Source organism: Passer montanus, unplaced genomic scaffold (genome assembly GCF_014805655.1).
Source record: "Passer montanus isolate IOZ18808 unplaced genomic scaffold, ASM1480565v1 scaffold73, whole genome shotgun sequence".
NCBI lineage: Eukaryota > Metazoa > Chordata > Aves > Passeriformes > Passeridae > Passer > Passer montanus.
The window spans coordinates 1,702,296-1,723,528 of NW_024372481.1; the positions used below are offsets into that span (position 1 = coordinate 1,702,296).

General features: G+C 52.4%; 1 protein-coding gene across 7 annotated transcripts in view; it reads right to left on the bottom strand.

The window, feature by feature from the left end:
* The window catches only part of KCNT1 (potassium sodium-activated channel subfamily T member 1), a 79,768-nt gene that overhangs the window by 45,617 nt on the left and 12,918 nt on the right, over positions 1-21,233 (bottom strand). The gene's annotated exons all lie outside the window — the stretch shown is intronic.

The window sequence follows — 21,233 nt, forward strand, 5'->3', positions numbered from 1 at the left end:
CTGGCTGCCAAAACTCCCTTTACTCACATATCCAACTTATTAATAATAAAGCATCACCCTGTCCATTAGAAGTAGTTGATGGTACAGGAAGGGGCTGAGTTTTTCCCATTTTCTGGCAAACAAACCTGCTCTGTTGAGATACAACCCAAGGGTGTGAGCTTGCAAGACCTCTTCAGGGAAAGCCAGGTTAATGTATTTTAAAATCTTGAAAGGAATCAGCTGTGCAAAGGTCATCCCAAACCTACAAGGAGTGACCTGGGTGGGAAAACACACTTTGGAAGAAGAGCTTGTGCTCATGAGCAGGCAGAACTTCACAGGAGATGTTACCAGAGCTGCTGCTCAAGGAGGGGCTGTGTTCATACAAATAAAGTGTTAACTGCAGGGACCCCGAGCTGAAAAGCCATTAATGCTCATTATTATCCCTCCAGGAACCCCTGAACACGCTTGGCAAGCAGCTTTAGGAAAATCACCTTTCCCTGCACGGCCCCTCTGTGTTTCTGTGCCTTTGCAGAGCGACCCTGACCTCCCTTAATTTAATAACACCAAGGAAAAACAAGATCCCACGTAATTTATGAGTGCCACAATCACCTCCTGCATTTCAAGACCCCAACAAATGTCACAGCGTGACATTATCAGCTCAATAAACTTCAGAGGGCCACTAATGCTCAGATAAATGCAGAAAGCTGCCTGGCACAGCCTCTTGCTGGGGTGTTTTTCACCAAGTTCACATGCACCAGCTCTGCCCCTGAGCCACCAGGGAATGCCCTACATTGTCACCAGGCACTCTGCAAAATTGTTTTTTCAAAAGCTGCCAAGGTTTGGAGGTTGCCAAGGCTCAGGCAGAGCCCTGCAAAAACCACCCCCCACCCCACTGAGGATCCTGCAGCCAAACCACAGAAATCACCAGCTGAAACATCCCTCTGCAGCAGAAATGCCTGGAAATGTCCGTGCTTCTGAGGAAATCTAAAGATTGGATTTTTTTTTCTCTATTCACTGATCATTCTCTATCCCAACGGGAAGTTAAAAGCACAGAAAAAGGAGCTTCTGCTTCCTCACCAGAATGTTTTTTCCTCTGACATTTGTCTCAGTGAAAATAGCAAATTTGCCAAAAAGGAAAAAAAAAAAAGAAAATAAAAAATGTTGGTGCTTCATGCTCTTCCTCTGGGTAGAACTTGGCCTTTCCATGCCCGTGCAGTGCCAGAGCTGCTCCCATGTGGTGCCTGGACACCCTCAGAGCCCTCAGGGACAGCCAGGATCCCCCCACCTGCTCCCCCAACAGCACACCCTGCTCAAGAGTGCCCCAAGGAACTCTTTTCCCAAAAAAAACAAGTCCTTCTGCCAGGAATTTTGACTTCCATCAGCTCCTGGAGTTACAGCTAGTGAGAGAGCTGAACCCAAAGATCTCCAGTTCCTCTCACAGTCCAACGTCCAACACCAATACATTGATTAACTCAGATTGTAGATGTTACAATATACAGCAGATGCCTGGGAAGGGATTTATGGAGGTATTTATTCATAAAAGTGCTTTTAGGAAATACTTTTATCTATTGATCCTGAGTCAATTAAAAAAAAACTTCTCTCCATTTTCTTTCCATTAGCCTGGAGAGGAAGGTCCTGGCATGGGAGCAGGAGCTCAGCACTGCTGGGAGAGCCAGCAGGGCTCTGTCAAAGAGGAAACTGAAAATTCACAGAGCACCAAATCCCTCCTGGGGGCTGCAGAAAGCCGAGGTGGAGGGTGACTCCTACCTGCCAGTCCCAGGGAGGTGCATCCAGGGGAGCTGGGGCTGATCCCACGGGACAGACACGGATCCATGGGGTACCCAGGTGAGCTGGGGCTGTCCTGAGGCTGATCCCATGGGACAGACACAGCTCCATGGGCATCCAGGGGAGCTGGGGCTGTCCTGGGGCTGATCCCACGGGACAGACACGGATCCATGGGCATCCAGGGGAGCTGGGGCTGTCCTGGAGCTGATCCCATGGGACAGATACGGATCCATGGGCATCCAGGGGAGCTGGGGCTGTCCTGGGGCTGATCCCATAGGACAGACACAGCTCCATGGGCATCCAGGGGAGCTGGGGCTGTCCTGAGGCTGATCCCACGGGACAGACACGGATCCATGGGCATCCAGGGGAGCTGGGGCTGATCCCACGGGACAGACACGGATCCATGAGGCAGGTGCTGCTGGAGCAGGGCAGGGCCAGGGGCAGCCCCAGCCACGCTTTGCAATTCAAAGCACTTGCACACAAGTCCTGCCTTGATCTCCTGTGCCCTCTGTCCCCAGGGTGATGGATCCTGCCCTCCCCACTGCCTGCAGCTGAGTGCCAGAGGTAATGGGAGGATTTCTCAGGATTTTTGGGTTTCTTGGAGGTGAATCCATGCAGCAATGGGCTGTGAGCAGCAGGGCAGCACTGAAAGCATCTCAGGAACTCTGCCACCTGCACTCACAGCCTTGGGCACTCACTGCCCATTACTGTCACACCAAGAGACCCCAGCCAAAACAAACCTCCACCTGCCTGGGCTCCCTGCAGGCTGGAGAGGGCCAGGATGCACCAGGGGGATGTAGAGCAGGACAGAGAAGAGAGGGAAAATCCAAAAGCTCAGTGACTTCACAGGAAGAGATTACAGCCTCTGTGTCCTCCCACTAAGAAACTAATCAATGACTAAAGTAATTATTTCAATGGAATTTCTCCATGCACTACACAGAGCGCACTAAGGATCAGAGGACACTCAGGAGCTGGGAGAACATTCCCAAGCAATGGGGCTTTGAGCAGCTGGAGAGGGGAAGGGCAGGGGGAATAACCCACACCGGGGCTGGGGCAGCAGCAGCTTTCAGAAACACCCACTCAGCAGCACCCAGGGCACCAGCAAACCCACGCTGTGCCCTGCCTTGCCTCCCCTTTCTGTTCCCTCCTCCCTCTGCCTTGGCAGGGTTAATGCCTTTGCACCACAGGCTCTGACGAGTTCCCTGAGAAGCCATCAGATGGATCTGCACCACCTCGAGCCCTCTAGGACTCCTTTCTGACATTTGTCTTTAAAAAGCAACGCCATTCACATGAAAAGTTGATTAATTCCACTTGTTATAATTAGGCTCACAAATAAAAGCAGCTATTCCCCCTGCTCACAGGGGGGATAATGGTCCTTACCCTTCTCACGACAGCCTTGCGCTTCCAGGGGGGAGCAGCTCTGTACCAAGCACTAAGCGTTATTATTAAACTGTCATTAAAAGCATTTCAGGAAAAGTTCACAAACTGCAGGGATTTCTGTCATCACAGCATCTGGCTGGGACAGCAGCTGGGCTGAGTGCTGCTGCCAAAATCCCAGAGGTACCAAACTCCCCCTCTCCATTCCAGAGTGCCAGCCCAGCCTTTGGAGGAGACTCACCTCCAAGGATCTCTGTGGGATCAGCTCCCACCGCGGTGGGCCTGGGGAGCTGCTGCATCCCCACTGCACTTCTGGGGGTCCTTGGCATCCTGGCAGAGCAAACAAACCCACCAGGAGAGAGCCTGGAGTGGCAAACACCAATATCCACTGGGAAACCTTTGGCCAAGTGGGGCCACTGCAGACACCAGGAAGGTTTGCATGGCACAGGCAGAAATTTACTGCCTGTGTTTTATTCCCTCACTTTCCCTATTTAGCCTTGGCAGCACAACCAAAGAGCTCCAGGCAGCAGCTCCTGCATTGCCCAGCAGCTCCTCGGCTGAGTTTGGGAGAGTTCTGCAATAAACTGGAGCACTGGAGTTCTGGGGAAGGAGGAACAGCTTGGAAAGCATAGAGGAGAGTGCATTTAGCAGCTGCAAGAGAGCTGGAAACAGAAGGAAGCCTTTGAAGAGCTGGGCTGATGGAGAGAGATGGAAAAATTATGTAAAGTAAGAAAACACATCCAGAGCTTGCAGGCAGGCTGTGAGCCCAGAGGGGGACGGGCTGATACCAGAAGAGCCTTTGATTTCTCTCCTCCTGCCAGTGTACTCTGCATTAACATCCCAAATGCTAACTTCCAAACGTTAGGGTTTAGAGGAGAGCACCCAGGACTCCAGACACTGCCCAGTGATAGGAGCAGAGCCCCGAAATCTCCCTCCCACCCAGAGCCACGAGGCTGCTCCCACGGCTCCTCTGGTGCCCAGCAGTGTGCCCTGCTGGCTGCAGAGGGATGGAGGGCATTCCCAAAGTGAGCCCCTCTCTTTGGCTGGAGGAGAGCAGGGAGCCCGAGCAGCCCTTATGTAACTGCTGAATCCCAGAACTGTCAGCGCAGCCTTTGCAAAGCCATTTTTACCTCTCTGAGTGTGGCTCATCAGCGACGAGCACGAAAGCTGCAAACCCCGTGTGGCAACTCGGGACTGCTTAGCAGGGAGAAGGAGAAATAGAGCAGCTGCTGAACAAACCTCCCTACAAAGGCACTCCCGGCTGCATCTGACAGGCTCACGAGCAGAGCAATGAGACCCTGAAGCGTTTCAGTGACTCCCAATCCCCTCCTGCTCCTTAACAAAGCCGGTGGCAGGTTAAAATGGCCGGAGGAAAAAAGGGAAGGTAAGTGTGTACCTGTCACAGCTGCTCAAGCCAGCGAGGAAATTAAAAGCCCTCGGGTAAAATCTAAATATATATCTGCAAGGGAAGCATGAGAAGTCTCCGGGCAGAGCACAGTAATGAGGCACGGCCAAGCCACTTTTCCAGGTGAGTACATAACGGGGTCACTGTCTGCTTCCCCAGATTTAATGAGAGTGGTGCTCACCCGGGCAGGGCTGGCAGGGGCTGGGCAGCGCTGCCCAGCGTGAGCCTGCCCTGGCAGCAGCCAGAGGAGAGGGGTGGGCACGGCAGGGAGAGAGCAGCCAGCACAGGCGAGAGGCAGGGCAGCACCAAACCCGGCTGGGAGGAGATTGGGAGAGGCAGGGCAGCAGGCGAGAGGCAGGGCAGCACCAAACCTGAGCAGGAGGAGATGGGGAGAGGCAGGGCAGCACCAAACCCAGACAAGAGGAGATGGGGAGAGGAAGGACAGCACCAAACCTGAGCAGGAGGAGATGGGGAGAGGCAGGGCAGCTCCAAACCCGGCTGGGAGGAGATGGGGAGAGGCAGGGCAGCTCCAAACCCGGCTGGGAGGAGATGGGGAGAGGCAGGGCAGCTCCAAACCCGGCTGGGAGGAGATGGGGAGAGGCAGGGCAGCTCCAAACCCGGCTGGGAGGAGATGGGGAGAGGCAGGGCAGCTCCAAACCCGGCTGGGAGGAGATGGGGAGAGGCAGGGCAGCTCCAAACCCGGCTGGGAGGAGATGGGGAGAGGCAGGGCAGCACCAAACCCAGACAGGAGGAGCTGACAGGGCAGCACCAAACCCAGCACAGAGGAGCTGGGGGGCTCCAGGCTCCCCCAAGCCCAAAGCATCACCTTCCCTGCCAGCACTGCTGCGGGCTGCCTCCCAGCAGGGATGATCCTTGCACCATAAATGTTTTTGGCTTTAAGCATTTGTGCAGTGATTTCCCACCGAGGGTCGGAAAACACCTTGGAAATGTCCCTGGGCACTGCTGGTGATGTGGGCAGGAGAGGCCCTGTGCCCAAGATGAGGGACAGGAGGGGCAGAAAACCCACCTGGCGTGGCAGAATTACCTTGGCTATTCCTTAACTTCCCTCCAGGGCCTTACTGCCTTAATTACCATGGCAATTCCTTAATGTCCCTCCAGCCTCTCCCTGCCCGGGAGCCTCAGTGGCCGGGATTCCCCCTTGGTGTCCTTCTTCCCTTGGTGTCCTCCTTCTGCAGGGGCTGGGCAGCACCTGGGGAAAGGACAGGAGTGCTCTTGACCAGGGCAGGGCAGGCATCAGCCACTGCCCCTGTGGCACCTTTCCATCACTGCCAGCCCCAGGGGACACCCTGCTCCCTGGGATTCACCCCAGGGGACACCCTGCTCCCCAGGATTCACCCCAGCTTCTCCCAGGGGATGTGACAGGCAGCCAGAGCTGGAGAGGCACCTCGTGCTCCTCGCACACCTCTCACGAACCCTTCTGGAATTTGGTTTGTGGAATTTGGTTTCCTGCCCAGCAGCAAAGTGCCCAGAGATGCTGCTGCAAACACCCCTGAGCCGCCTGGCAGAGCTCACCAGCTCACCCAATTTCACAGGGACTTTCAAAATGCCACAGTGATTCCCACTCTGCAGTTTTAAAGGACTCCAAGCTCTTTTTTTTTCTGCACGATGTTCTTTGCTTTTAAAGTATTGAAATTGTAATGTGATGCAGAGTAGCATCTGCCTATTAAATGGTGCTAAGGGTTTCTGCTGAAAAATGTGGAGAATTTTAGCATCTAAAAACTTCCATAAAACTTCTAAAAAATTCCAAGAAAAATGACTGACATTCAAAGAAGAAATTTTGGCTTTGGGGCTCTCCATCAGCACTGCCAATTATGTCTCATGGTAATAACATTTCCCTCCCTCCCCAGGGTCACTGGATGATGCCAGGTACCATTCCCCATACAATTTTTCATTTCTCTCAGCATTCTTTTTGTAACGCATTATATAAGACAGAGAAAATGGCAAGTCCCCCTAAAGAGGAATTCACAGTGTGCTGCAGAAATGAGGCATGAACTCCACAGAGTCTGTGACAGCCTCATCAGGCTGTGTGGGCAGGACTAGAACAGGGGGTTGTGCCAGACCATTGATCTCCAAGAACGTTTCTTATTTTAACTTCAATGAGGAAAAAAATTGCTTACCCATCAACATCCTTCTGTAGCTGGGGGTTCTGCTGTGAGCCAGGAGGCTCTGCAGCCAGGTGAGTGCCAGAGTCACCTGCAGCCAGGTGAGGTGCTCAGAGAGTCACCTGCAGCCAGGTGAGTGCCAGAGTCACCTGCAGCCAGGTGAGTGCACTGCCCAAGTCACACAGGTGTTCTCCTGGATGTGACAAAAACCATCTCTCTTTTCTCACCCAGCCAAAAGTAGGGGTCAGCCCCAAGGCATAAAAAGGAAAAGGCAAGGATGTGTGAAACTGCGTCCCTGAGGGAAGAGGCTCCAGGAAGTTTTGCACAAAAACCCCTGGAATTCTCCCCAGAGCTGCCTCACACAGGTCAGAGCTGCCTGCCCAGCCAGGGCAGGAGCCAAAGGTGAATTCAAGCCACAAAAGGATTTTTAATTATCCACTATCCTTATCTGCCCATCAGCTTTTGGTTCAACTGCCATGACCAAATCATCTGTTGGAAAGGGAATATCCACTCCAGGAGCGGGTGTGACAGCAAATGCTGTTTCACAGATCTTGGCTGCCTCGAACATTTACAGTAAAAAGCACAGAAAAAAAATGTCTTGGCCTGTTCTCATCTCTCACATAAAGACACAAAAATGAAAAAGAGAAGGCTGCGATTTTTTCCACAGTGTCTCCTTACAGAATGAACTGCAAACATCATCCTCTCCATTTATATCCATCCTGGCCAGGCAAAGGCTTTGAGGACGAAGGATGGTTTAATAAACAGACATTTATAACAAGTGCCAGAGCTTGCAGCTTCATCATCTGGAAAAGAGTCGATTAAACCAAGTGAGAAACTCCCTGATCACTAAAGGTGTCTAATGGAATTAAAATTGAATTATATCATGATTAATATCTTCACCAGCGTGTTCAGCTGTACTCATTTCTCTGCCTAAAATCTGCCTGTGGGAAACAGAGCATAAAAAGCTTAGAGGGGGAAAAAGGCCTTAAAAGTTTGGGTAATTGTTCCAGCTCTCCAAAGTTTCTCAGAAAAAGCAGCCATGAGGTCCCAGAGAGGATCTTGGTGCTCTCCTGTGCTCACTAACCCGTGCTGGAACAGCAGCACTGGCTGTGCCTCTGGTGAATCCTCCTCCTTTGGAAGGGAACAGGGGATTCCAGCAGCACAACAATTCCAAACACAACAATTCCAAACACAGAGCTGGAAAAGGGCACGGGGCTCCCCCAGCCTCTGCTCTCAGGCTCACAATTCCCTGCTGCAGAGAGGAACATCCCTTCCCTGCCGCTGAAATCCCAACCCTCACTCACTCCTTGGGGTCTGAGGGGCAAGCTTTGCTCTTTGTCAGAGTTTTTTTGTGGCTTTTCTTTAAATTCTCACCATTGGGAAGGCGTGCAGCCCTTGTGCATGCGCAGCGAGGTCAGCACATGGCTGCAAGCAGAAATATTTGTGCTGCTGAACCCTGGAAGGCTGAACATTCCTGAGGCACAGCATCCGGCACTAAAACCATTCACAAGTTCTTAGCACGAAATAAATATTTCCCATTAGAGGCCTAACAAGAGCTGCCTAGAAAATTGTTTTTCCTCTCAATTTTCACACAATAGCTGCTGGCAATAAATCTCCCCATCAGCACTGGGCAGTTCTAAGTGCAGTTACTGTGTGGGAAGAGCCCAAACAAAGTGACAATACCGAGCTTTAAAAGCATTTTGGAGGAAGATGAAAAGGAAAAAATTGTTAAACTACAGCTCTGGAAGAGGCTGAGGAGCTGTAATGGCTTTTGTGTCACCATCTCACACTCTCAGTGACCCCACAGAGCAGGAGCTCCTGCAGCAGAGCCTCCAGCTCACGGCAGTCCCTGAAAACAGCTCTGAGATGACAGCTTGAGACATCTCCACTCTGCAAAGAGACTGTAAAATCTTTTTCCACACAGAGAAACCTCATGGTGCTGATTTACTGACCTGGAACTGATGGGTCTTGAGAGACTCGAGAGAAGCAGGGATGAAAGGCTGGGTAGAGAACATGGACTTCCCCTTCCTTGTGTGCTGCTCCTGAGTGAGCACATTCCTGCACACGTGTGTGTGAGCACCTCAGGACAGGGATGTCCCCGTGCCAAGGAGCTGGGGCTGCTCCAGGTGAGCACGAAGACCAACCCCAAACCATCTGAAGTGGGAACTGAAGTGCCAGAGGAGGCCTCGACTCTCAGCAGCGTGGGTGTGATTGCATCAAACTGTAATGAAGCAAATCCATCTCCAAAACCCAGCTTCAAGAACAGTAACTGAACAGCTTCCTCCAATAAATGCCTTCCCAGAGCCCAGCTGCAACTTCTTGCTGAGAAATACGGGCACCACCTAATCCCCACTCCTGCTCTTGAGCAAACACCGTGACTGCGCATTAGAAACACCAAACTAAATTAACACGAGTGTCCACGCCAATTATTCCAATTAAACTCTCTTCTAAGAGCCAATTATCACCCATTTTATTAAATGAGAAAATTTTCAAACATTACTCCCATCCGGAGCTCTCAGCCCAGATGCAATTATGCACTTCACACACTGATACTGGACACTGGGCAAACGAGTTTCTCTCAGTCCCTGCAACGCCACCACAAGCAGAGTTTGCCTGAAAGGAGTTTCAGGCAGTGTTTTAGCTCAGAAAAGCTGTGTTTGGTACCCATCTGCAGGACCATTTTGTGTTTAAACTGCTTTTTGCTCACCTACAAACCAACACGGTGCATCAGTGAAAAGGTCACTCTCAAATTAAGCCGCTCTGGGCAGTGATTGGGGTGTTCAGCACCAAGGCAGAGTGCCTCAGACAAGAGAGAAGTGAGCTGAGCAGGATTCCCACTGCTCCCAGGAGCTCACGCTCCGTGAGGCTCTGTGGTGGAAAAACGCCCACTTTTGGCAAAGCCCTGCCTCACTCGTAAACATTTCCCTGGGGGATTTTTATTTTTTTTTTTTTTTCTGCTTTCTGACAGGATAACACATTTCTCAGCAATGTCACTCCTGCCCACAGGATGGCAAGGTCTCAAGCTGACATTTGCTAAACATCTTCACCACCTGCTCCCCAGAAACATTCCTCTCTCCTAGACAGAGGAGACCTTTTCCCTGACAGCTCCTGCCACCAGGGAGGTGACACGCACCTGCACGGAGCCACCGAGCTGCTCCTGACACCCCACAGCAGCGCTGGAACCACGGCGCCGAGCCTCACACAGGGCTGGGAGCAGAAAGTCCAGTTCTGGAGGCAGAAACTCCTTGCTGCAGCAAAGCCCGAGGCAAGAGGTGACGCTGCTGAGGGCCACCCGCGGCACGCGGGGACAGAGCCACCACAGCAGCTCTACCCCGGCCGGCGAGGAGAGCTCCCTGCCCGGAGGGAGCTGCTGAACGTGCAGAGCCGCGCTCTGGAGGCTGCGTGGGCTGCAGGAAGCGCGGCAGAGCTGTCTGAGCCAAACGCAGCCGCAGCCTCCCCGCCGCCCCTGCCGAGCACCGGGGCTGGGGATGGGGGAACAGCGGGAATGGGAACGGGAATGGGAATGGGAGTGGGAATGGGAATGGGAATGGGAACGGGAACGGGAATGGGAATGGGAACGGGAACGGGAATGGGAATGGGAATGGGAATGGGAATGGGAGTGGGAATGAGGAAACATCAGCCTGATGGTCCGGGAGTGGGAATGGGAATGAGAATTGGAATGGAAATGGGAATGGGAATGGGAATGGGAATGGGAATGGGAATGGGAATGGGCTGGGGAAACACCAGCCTGATAGAATGGGAATTGGAATGGGAATGGGAATGAGCTGGGAAAGACCAGCCTGACAGTCTGGGAATGGGAACAAGCTGGGGAACACCAGCCTGATGGTCCAGGAATGGGAATGGGAATGGGATGGGGAAACACCAGCCTGACAGTGCATGAATGGGAATGGGAATGGGAGTGAGCTGGGAAACACCAGACTGACAGTGTGGGAATGGGAAGAGGAATGAGTTGGGAAACATCAGCCCAATGGTCCGGGAATGGGAATAGGAAGGAGTTTGGTAGCTCCCCTGGGAGGCACAGGCAGCAGAGCGCAGGGCAGGGGATCACCCCCAAAGAAATCCACACCCAAACACCACAAACCCTGCAGATCCCAGTCACAGTCACTCACAGAGGGCGGGCTTGGGGCTGGCCTTGACTTGAAGTGAAGGTTTTTTAAGAATCCTGCTGTTGAAGCAGAGGCTGAGAGCACACAGCAGCCGTGTCCATCCCCTGGGGTGCAGGAGAGGGACGAAGCCCATCCTGGAGAGAGGAACTCATCACAGCCCTCTGCAGAGCAGGACCAGGTTTGAGGGAACCTGGCCTTCCATGGAACCTACAGATCCATGTTTAACTCCAAGAATTTGGGACGTGCAGAGGGGAGGATGGCAGCACCTCCCTCAGAGCCCTTCCCGGGTGGAGGATCCCAGTTCCAGCCTTGGCAGAGTGGCTGTGGGTGGCTGTCTGGACAGGAGATGAGGACAGACCCACTCCTTGCTCCCCAGACCCCACAGACAGCACATCCAGCATCCCAGACTCTGCAGCCAGCTTTACGTAAAGCTACAACCAAAGGCTCAAAGACAGGTGATGACAGAGGGTCCTGCAGAGAAGAAGAAAATGCCATTTTTCCTGGATTTGTGGAGCTGGACGGGAGTGATGTGTGCGCTGGCCTCCAGAGGGCCCCTCCGCAGTGAGATGGCAGAGCAGCAGCAAAAACCATCCCTGACAAAGGAGCTGTGACAGAGCAACACGAAATCCTGCCCAGCAAAGCAAAGGCAGCGGGGCAGAGAGAGGAACACACCCTGGCAGCCTCAGGGGGTCAGAGATGCCACACAGGGGACAGTTTGTGTCTGAGGTGGACACCCCAGTGACAGCAGGAGGTGTGATATTTCTGCACCAACACAGGTACAAACCCAACCCTCAGTAGTTCATAGCTCGCATCAGGCAAGATTTTCGTTCATCAAAAGAGCAGGAAAGGAAACACAAAGGAAAGATGTGATTGAAGCTGCCAGCTTCACTGAGGGACGCCTGGCTGTGTCCCCACTCTTCAGTCAGTCACCTCCCCCGGTTAATTCATGGCTGTTTCATTCCACGTTACCCTGCTGACCTCATGAGCCGCCCACACCAGGCAGTGTGTGCTGTTCTCCCTCTCCACATCTCCTTCCTTCCTTCCTCCCTCCCTCCGGCTGCGCCCACGGCCGGCCCGGCTCTGAACCCCCCGAGGCCACTCGTTCATGGTGTCACACGTCCCTGCACTCCCACACAGGCAGGAGAACAGCCCGGCCACGGGGGTGGCAGAGCACGAGCAGGATGTGCCCTCTGCATGCCCAGAGGGACCCTGTTCCATGGGGGAAAACATCACGGGAACAGCACGGGGCAAACACCAGGGCTAGGTACCCAGGAGCTCCGAGCTCCTGGAGTTCTTCCAGGGAGGCACGGGTGGCCCTGGCAGAGAAGTCTGCCCCTGCACCACATGGCTGAGGGAGTTTTAGGACAGAAAATAACTGCAGAAAATACACCTGGGTGCAGAAAATACACCTGGGTGCAGAAAATACAGCTGGGTGCAGAAAATACAGCTGGGTGCAGAAAATACAGATGGGTGAAGAAAATACAGATGGGTGAAGAAAATACAGCTGAGTGCAGAAAATACAACTGGGTGCAGAAAATACACCTGGCTGCAGAAACTTTCATCCCCCCACTGAGTGCTGGCACCCAGCACAAACACTGAGTGCTGGCACAGGGGGGTGTACCAACCCCGAGGTGTGCCCATTCACAAACTTTGCTCCCCACCTCCCTCTCACAAAACATCATTTCTGAGGCCAGCACACAGCTCCAGGCTGTCTCCTGAAGGGACGTGAGCAGATGGTCTGTCTGGAGCAAGGCAGAAGCAAGACCAAGCAATTGTGGCCCCAGTGCAAGTCCAAAGAGGCAAAGCCAGCTCCGAGCTCCTGGAGTTCTTCCAGGGAGGCACGGATGGCCCTGGCAGAGAAATCTGCCCCTGCACCACATGGCTGAGGGAGTTTTAGGACAGAAAATAACTCTAAAAATGCTTGCAAGAACTGCTTCACTCACTGGTCCAGGCCTCCTGCTTTGAAGGACAAGTTTTCTGAGTTTGAGAAGTTTGGAAAACACTGAACATTGGAAAACATTCCTCTAATCTGCTGGCAATGTGCTAACACCCATGGAATTTCTGTCTCCCCAAGGCCTTGCATTTCAACTCTATCGCCACAAACTTCATTATAAATTATTTATTACCTAGAATAATTAAAGGGGAAATGCTGAACCTGCCAGGGGATTTGCAACCCTGAAAATCTCCTTGCAGCCCTCTGGCTGTGCAGGGGAGATCTTAAGACATCACCAGTGAGGCTGTGGGGACAGAACAGAGAGCAGAGTCTGCCACCTCCCCACAGACTGGCACCACAGGGACCTGCCTGCTCCAGCAGGCTGGACTTTGATCATCTCCCTGCAGTGAAACAGCAGCCAGAAATTTGCTAAAATGGCAACAAAAAGCTTCACAAAGAGAGGAAATGAGGTCACGGAGCCGATGAAATTCAATGTTATCAATTGATACAAAATGTGATGGAGCAAAGGAATCTAAACTCTGAACTCTCTAAAAGATTTTTATTTTTTTTTAATTGCAGAAATGCAGCAAATTGATGGACTGATAATAGAGGAAATCTCCAGATTTGGGGTCTGGGAGGCTGCACTGCCAACCCTTGGTGGGCAGCCTGAGGGCAGCTGGCACAGAGCCTGTGTGAGCTGTCAGCCAGGAGCAGGATCAGGGATTTCATTTCCAAACCAACCTCCACCTCTGCTCTGGGTCCTGACAAGTGCCAGTGGAGCAGAGGCAAATGCAGCATGGCAGGGAAATCTGTGCTCGCTGCAGGGCTTCGCTGGCACTGTGTTCTCATCTCTCCTGGTAAGCTAAAATAGTACAGGATTTTAAACAGGATGTCTGTTGGCGGGACTTCCCACAACCAGAGATGTTTGGATTCAAATCCCAGCCTTTTATTCCTGTCTGAGCCCCTCTGCCTGACAGACCACAATGAAATGAGCTGGCTCACAGGAGCACGTACAGCAGCACTCACTAACCAAGTTATTCAGCCTCTGCTGGTGATGCCTCCTCCCACGGCCACACAGGGCTCTGAGGGACAGCAGCTCACACCTGAGCAGGGCTGGCAGCAGCACAGGGCTGGGAAAACAGGGACAGGAACCTCTGTGCCCCCAGGGCTGCGAGCAGGGGATGCCCCAGCTGCCTGCACACAGCCAGGCACGGAGCAGGCTGTGCACAGGAACGGCAACGAGCAACACCTTCAGAGCAGCAATAAATTATTTCCCTCGGGAACAAAGATGCAACTGCGATGAGAGAAGGTGGTGGGAAAACACAGCAGTAAAACTGAATGCATTCTCTGCAATTACAGCTCCAGCTGCCAAGCTGTTTCTCGTGCTGTCACCACAGCAGTGGTGACAGCTTTGGGCTCAGCCCGAGCTCCCAGCCTCACCTGGAGCAGCAGAGCCCTCCTGGGGATTCCTGCAGGCTCAGGCACTGCCCCAGCAGCTGTGTGCTCCCTCCTGGGACATCCCTGTGCTGAAGGGACCCTGGGGGATCCCTGCAAGGCTTCACACGCTGCTCCCAGCTGGGAGCTGCTCCCTGCCCTTTCCCAGCAGGCTGAAGGGGCACGGGAGCTGCCCTGGCACAGAGATGCCCCAGAGCCACCACAGGAGCCACCAGAGATGTCCCACCAGGCTCCAGAGCCACGCCAAGGACACGTGGAAGGAGCCTTGTCCCAGTTACCACGGCAGGAGCCAAGACTCCAGCACTTCTCGTGCCCTCTGCACCCTGCCTGCCAGGAAATCTTTCAGCCAGCGCTTCCAGTGTGTCCTGGACAAGTGGCTGAGGGGAGGAAAACAATTCATTTTGCCATGAGTGAGCTCAGCACCAGCCCCCAGGGGCTGCCCTGGGGATGTGCCCACCCCACCAAGCACCTGCAGCCCCTTCACTCAGACAAGGGTCTCCAACACCCTGAAATTCTGTTTTCTCTCACCAAGCACCTGCAGCCCCCTGGGCTCCCCCCTTCACTCAGACAAGGGTCTCCAACACCCTGAAATTCTGTTTTCTCTTTCAAGCCCGTTCCCCCAACAAACAGAAAAGAAACCAAGGAGAAAGTAAATAAGTGGGGAAAGAAAACCACCCCAGGGAGGGACGGAAATTTGAGCCCACAGTGTTAAATTGCACTAAATAACTGAAAATCAATGTTGTTCTTCCTTTTCCTCAGGGCACAGCCATACACAGCAGCACTCCAGGGACACCTCTGCTCATTCCACCAGCCTGCTACGTGCATTTTCTTTTATTGCAAGCAAGGGCCCACTGCTGACAGTGAAAACAATATCCCTGGAAAAAAGCAATGGCCATTTTTAAAAATAAAATAATAGTTGTAATTACAAGAGAACCGCATTTCTTCTTTGCTCTATTACTTTCATAATTTTCCTAATACTCCTGCCAGTGTCCAGGGGTACCTGCCTTAACATGGAGACACAAGAGCACACCAATAGCTGCGAGGAAACATCAATTAAAAAAACTCCAAGCAGCACTGCAATTAAGACACAGCACTGGGAATAATCCCCGCAGCCTTTCAGAACAACTGGAAAAACAAACCTCAATTAAGAATGCTGCCGTTAAAAAAATCTGCAAACACGAGAAAACCCAAATCAATTTTATAAAGCTGCCTGAGGCTTCCCGTGCTCCTCATCCTGGTGCATCCCACCTGGAGCTGGGCTGAGGGATGCAGTCAGCATCAGGTTTTGCCCCTGTTAAGGGTGAGGAGCTGCTGGAGAGGAGCTGCCCACCCCGTGCAGGGCTGTGCCCTGTGGGTTTCATGGTCACTCCTCCCTGTCAGGGACAGATTTAGGAACACCAACATCCACCCTGCCCCAAGCCCTGCTGCTCCAGAGCCACCACACCACGTTCATGGGATGGCTGAGGGCCTGGGATGCTCCTTCCCATCTCACCCAGGAGCAGGAGCAATGCCTCTCAGGAGGAGCACGGTGTGCCCAGCCCGCTGCTCCTGGCCAGCAGCTTCAACAACAGCTCACATGGACCTGGGGACTGAGTTCAGCCCTGTCCACAGCCCTGGCTGGCACAGCAGAGCCCTTGGCATCTGCTCTGGAGAGAGCCACACCTGCACGTGCCACGTGCCTGCCTGGCCATGCACCCTGGGTCAGGAGCACACAGGGATGGGTCCAGAGGGAGCAGGGATGGACCCAGGGGGAGCAGGGATGGCCCCAAAGGGAGCAGGGATGGCCCAAGAAGAGCAGGGATGGACCTAGGGGGAGCAAGGATGGACCCAGGGGGATCAGGGATGGACCTAGGGGGAACAGGGATGGACCCAAAGGGAGCAGGGATGGCCCCAGGGGGAGCAGGGATGGACCCAGGGGGAACAGGGATGGACCCAGGGGGAGCAGGGATGGACCCAGGGGGAGCAGGGATGGACCCAGGGGGATCAGGGATGGCCCCAGGGGGAGCAGGGATGGCACCAAAGGGAGCAGGGATGGCCCCAGGGGGAGCAGGGATGGCCCCAGGAGGAGCAAGGATGGACCCAGGGGGATCAGGGATGGCTCCAGGAGGAGCAGGGATGGACCCAGGGGGAGCAGGGATGGACCCAGGGGGAGCAAGGATGGCCCCAGAGGGATCAGGGATCCCAGCAGGAGCACACCAGGATGCCCCAGCCCTGCTGCAGGCTGGCTGGGCTGGCAGGGGCAAACTCCTGCCTGTGCAGTCACACAGAAACTGCCTTGACAAAGCCTTGACTCAGGGAAACAGCCTAATCCAATTAATAACTGTTTTGGTTTTGCTTTGCCAGGTGGAAAAAAAGGGAGAAGCAATTTCATTCTGCTGGACTCACAGGCTCGCCCAAGCTCCTGTCTGGGATCCCAGCACCTCCACCAGTGAAATTTGTTACTTGGTTTGCTCAGGCATCATCACTGAGCTGTCCCTTGAGAGGTTCTGCACCCAAGGCTGGTGGGAATAGGTCTAAACACCATTACTGAGGGAAGGATATTTGCAATAACATCCATCCTGCTGTACAAGCAAGGGCTCACACTGCTGGGGGATGAAGAGCCTCCCCCAGGGGAATTTTGTGGCACACAGGCACCAGAGCTGAACCTCCTAATTCCAGGTACAAACCCTCAGTGGCACAGAGCCTACAGCCTGAGCAGGCTTTGCACTGACTGAAAATATTGGCCATTACCTCACCAGCAGAGAAATAAATGTCTCTAATTTCTGGATACAAATTGGAATTTTCAAATTGGCATCTGCATCTTCCAAATAAAATGAGGAAAATTGCCCATTAAATCAAACAGCAATGAAGTGAGGACTCAGCCACAGAACCTGCCTCGGGAACACAAAACTACCCAGCTCCATTAATGTAATGATGCATTTTGATGAGGAAGTCACTTGGGGCACGTTAGCATGAAAACTGCAGGGATGAGATCCTCCAAGGCTGATGTTGCAGCACTTCACTCTGCTCATGCCAAGCACAATCTGACCTAAGATTTAGAGCCACCACTTAGTGACAAATTAGAGACAAAGACCAGATGTCAGCTCACAGACAAAGGAGTTGTAAGACTCTAAAAAAACAGAAAGCAGAAACTTAAAAGAATTGGCCCCGCTTGTCAAAATCCTCTTTTCTTGGTTATGCAACATCCAAAATGTCTTTGATTTGAAATAGGAGATGTTAAAATTTTATAGAGAAGTTGCTGAATTCTTCTGCACAAGCAGCTTTTCCAAACGTTCTCATCCATCAAAATGATTTTTTGCTGATAATTAGCCTCAGAAAAATGCACTTAATCAAAGTGACATCCATTACTTCTCGCTCCTGTAAATAGGACTGTGGCTTCTGACGATGATTTTCTGGAAAGTGTTCAGACTATTCAAATTAGGCAACAAATAAGCTCCTAATGACATCTTTCTGAGATACAGTTTAATTTTATTTATGGGCTTTTTTTATACATGCCCCAACCCAGCTGTCAGCACCGTCCAAGAAAAGGGAAATGCAGGAGATCCAAAACTGCCGTAGTCAGGACAGCAACCATCAAAGGGATGCCACGGCTTGGGATGTAAAATAATATTTATCCACCCAGCAGATGTGCTTTCCCAGCTGCCTTTCAGCAGCTCCTGCAGGCTCACTTCAGAACAGGAGCCTGGCAGCTCTGGGGTGCTGTGCTCAGCTCCTGCTCCCTTCCAGCACCCCTGGCCTGCTCCCTGGGCACAGAGGATTCCCCCAGCTGGGTTTGTGCCCCCAGTTCTTCACCTTCTCTTTGCTACAGGCTCCACATCTCAAACTCTGCCTCTGCTGGTGCGTCCAGAGGCTCCGGGTGCTTCCATGGCCACAAAACATCGGCGGGATAGGAAAGGCAGCACTGCCAGGAGCCAGCAGAACAAATCCATTTTTCTCCCAGTGCTGACATCGACAGCACCTTCCAAATGAGGAGGAAACTTGTGAACTGGGCAGGAGTAATGCCAGACAGCAGAGAAAACTGCAAGGCTCCAAAGTGAACCTTCCCTCCCCAAAGCAGAAATCACCTCCCAGGCCCAAGCAGAGCCCTGCCCTGAGAGGTGTTTGTAGCCTCTGGGAATTCAGGCTGAATGACCCCTAATCCTGCTTCTCCAGCCCAGAGACCTGCCTGGCAGAAATGTCAAGCCCAGAATTTAAGCCCAGCTGAGCCCAAAGCCTTCCACCCTCTCGTGGTAGTGAGCTCCAAAGATAGCAAGATGATCCTGGAAGGAGAACTTGGACTTGACAACTCTAGATTTGCTTGTCATTAGGCTTTTCTCTCTCTGTCTCACAAATCCATTTTCCTCCCACATTCCCTTCCCAGCCAGCCGTTTCCTATTTGCTTCCTGGCCAATTTATTGCATCCACCACAGGATGTTCGAAGTGTTATTTAATTCCCCTGTCAATCAGTCCACCTGCCAAAGAGCAAGCCCTGCTCACATCGACTGTGATCATCTTTCACATTCCAAAAACAAAAGTAAATTAGGAGCAGCCTAATTTACCCATTCCACCTCACATTCACTGATTAGTTCCTTCTGTTTCAGAGGTTATCTGGACCCACTCTCTCCTCCTGCTGTACCACAGCTCTCTAATTATCTACTTGTTCCAACGAGCTCTCATCTCCTCAAGCTCCAGCATTACCTCATTCCAGGGTTGGTGTCTCTTCAGCATCCTCTGTGATGAGGATGCACTAATTCATCTCTAGCAGGAACAGTTTTTACTCTCCAGAAGCAGCAAAACCCAGGCTCCCCTTTGGCCTCCCATCCTTTAATTTGTGCTGACCCCAGAAACCTCCTCACCCCAGCAGCACACTCACCCCAGGGTAGTGTTCAGAATCTGATATTTCAGACATTAATTTTAAGCATTGCTTTGACAAATAAATGAGATATTAATTTTAAGCATTGCTTAAAATTAATTTTAAGCATTGCTTTGACAAATAAATGAGATATTCAGCCTTATGGGTGTTTTCCTTCAGTGTTACACCCCCAGGTCCAGCCAGCTCTGTTTTACCCCTCCAGGTTCCCTGCAGAGTTTATACTGGGGGGATTTTCCTCAGCACATCCCTGCCAGGGCTGTAACAAAGCCCTTCAGAGCACAGCCCTGAGCTGCTTATCATCCTCAAGCACAGCAAAGCCAAAAAGTCTTTCTGCTCCTCGTTGTTTTCTTTGCCAGCCCAAACCAGCTCCTGATTCAGTGGGTTTGGAGCAGGCTAATGAACTAGTCATAATTACTGCAGCGAGCCTGATTCAGCCACAAGGTCCCACTATTATTAATGACTTGGACTGGAATTTAGGCCTAACAGCAGCATTTCCCAAAGCCCACAGCTCATCTCAGCTCCCAGGGAAGTCAAGTGGACTCCAGTGAGCAGCAAACGTGGGCTCAGAGATCTGCATGCCCCCACGCAAGGAAATTATCAGTATTTTCCAGATGAAGGGGAAATCAAATAACTCAAGGAAACAGCACAGAGCCAGTGAAACTGAGATATCTTGAGAAACAATGCTAATGAATTCTTGAGAAATGGGGCTAATGAATTAACAAAACAACCCAGAGTACCTCCACATTAAAATTAAACAGAGATGCTGAATCAGAAAGACTCAAATCTAGAGAAAATGAAGGTTAAGGGGTGTAACCAGAGAAATACATAAAGAACACAATCTGCTATTGCCACCTTTCATATTTCAGATGCTTCCAAATACTTAAATATGAAAGCTATTAAATCTTCAATCTTGACCAAATGAGCCATATCACAACCATTCTCAAACCCAGACATTTTCTGCAGCAGGAATTTCCTGCTCACTTCTCACTCGGTGTCATAAAACTATATTAATGTTTAAGTGTCTGTTAAGGAAATCTGGGCTTTAAAACCTCCAGGATCACAGATTGCTTTTCGAGCCAGACCAATTTTATGCAGCGATAAAAGTTAGGAACACTTATAGAGAACATTTGTAAAACCCACATTCACAGCCTCAAAGCCAAATTCACTTTTTTTTTTTTATGATACTTGTACATATAAAAAAAAATAAATTATCTTTTAAGAGAGACACTCAAAAGCCTTGATGCAGGTGTACCAGGCACACAGCAGCTAGTCAAGGACTAACCAGTAATTGAAAGGTTTTTCCCAACAAGAATTACATCTCTCTTTGTTTGCATCTCACAATTAATTGGTGGGGAAAGATAAAAATCTGACTCCCATTAGCACTGGTACTTATGATATGAGCAGAGTTGAAGGGAAGGTTGCCTGTTCCTCTTGGTTTAAGTGCTCTGCCCATGGAATTCTCTTGCCACTCACAGCATTCCCTCTGCTGCTCGCCCAACCTGGGGATAAATCCCAGCCAGGCAGGAGCAGCAGGCTGCTGCTCAGCACAAAAAAGCCCATCCTGAGGAAGGCAGAGTGGCACCACAACGCCAGCAGCTCTCCAGAGTCACCCTGCTGCCAACACAGCACCCGAGGGCAGCCTGGAGGAGCCATCCCAAATTCCACACCGAGACTTCCACCAGCCCCTCACTGTCCCACCCCTCTCCCAGAAATCGGTCTCTTCTCCTGCTCACCAGCCCCGGATGGACTCCAGGACGCAGCAAGCTGCCCCCCGGGCTCTGCTGGCCCAGCACACCCACAGCACTCACTCCCAGCACACCCAGAGCCCCGGGGCGCCCAAACGTCCCCGGGGCACCCGCGGCCTCCAGCCGCACATCCCGGCGGAGCCACACGCCGCGGGATGCTCCAGCACACCCCGGTGCTCGCAGGCTCCGAGCACCCCGGGCAGCCCCGGCCTCTCCCGCCAGCACCGCGGAGAGCTCCGCGCCGGGCGGCTCCGGTTCCGCAGCAGCACCGCGGAGAGCTCCGCGTCCCCGCCGGTGTCCCGGGCGCGTCCCCCATCCCCGGTGTGTGTCCCCTGCCCCGGGTGTGTGTCCCCTGCCCCAGGTGTGTGTCCCCCATCCCCCAGGTGTGTGTCCCCCCCCGGCACAGCCCCAGGTCCGTGTGTCCCTGCCGGCGGGTGGCTGTCCCCGCACCC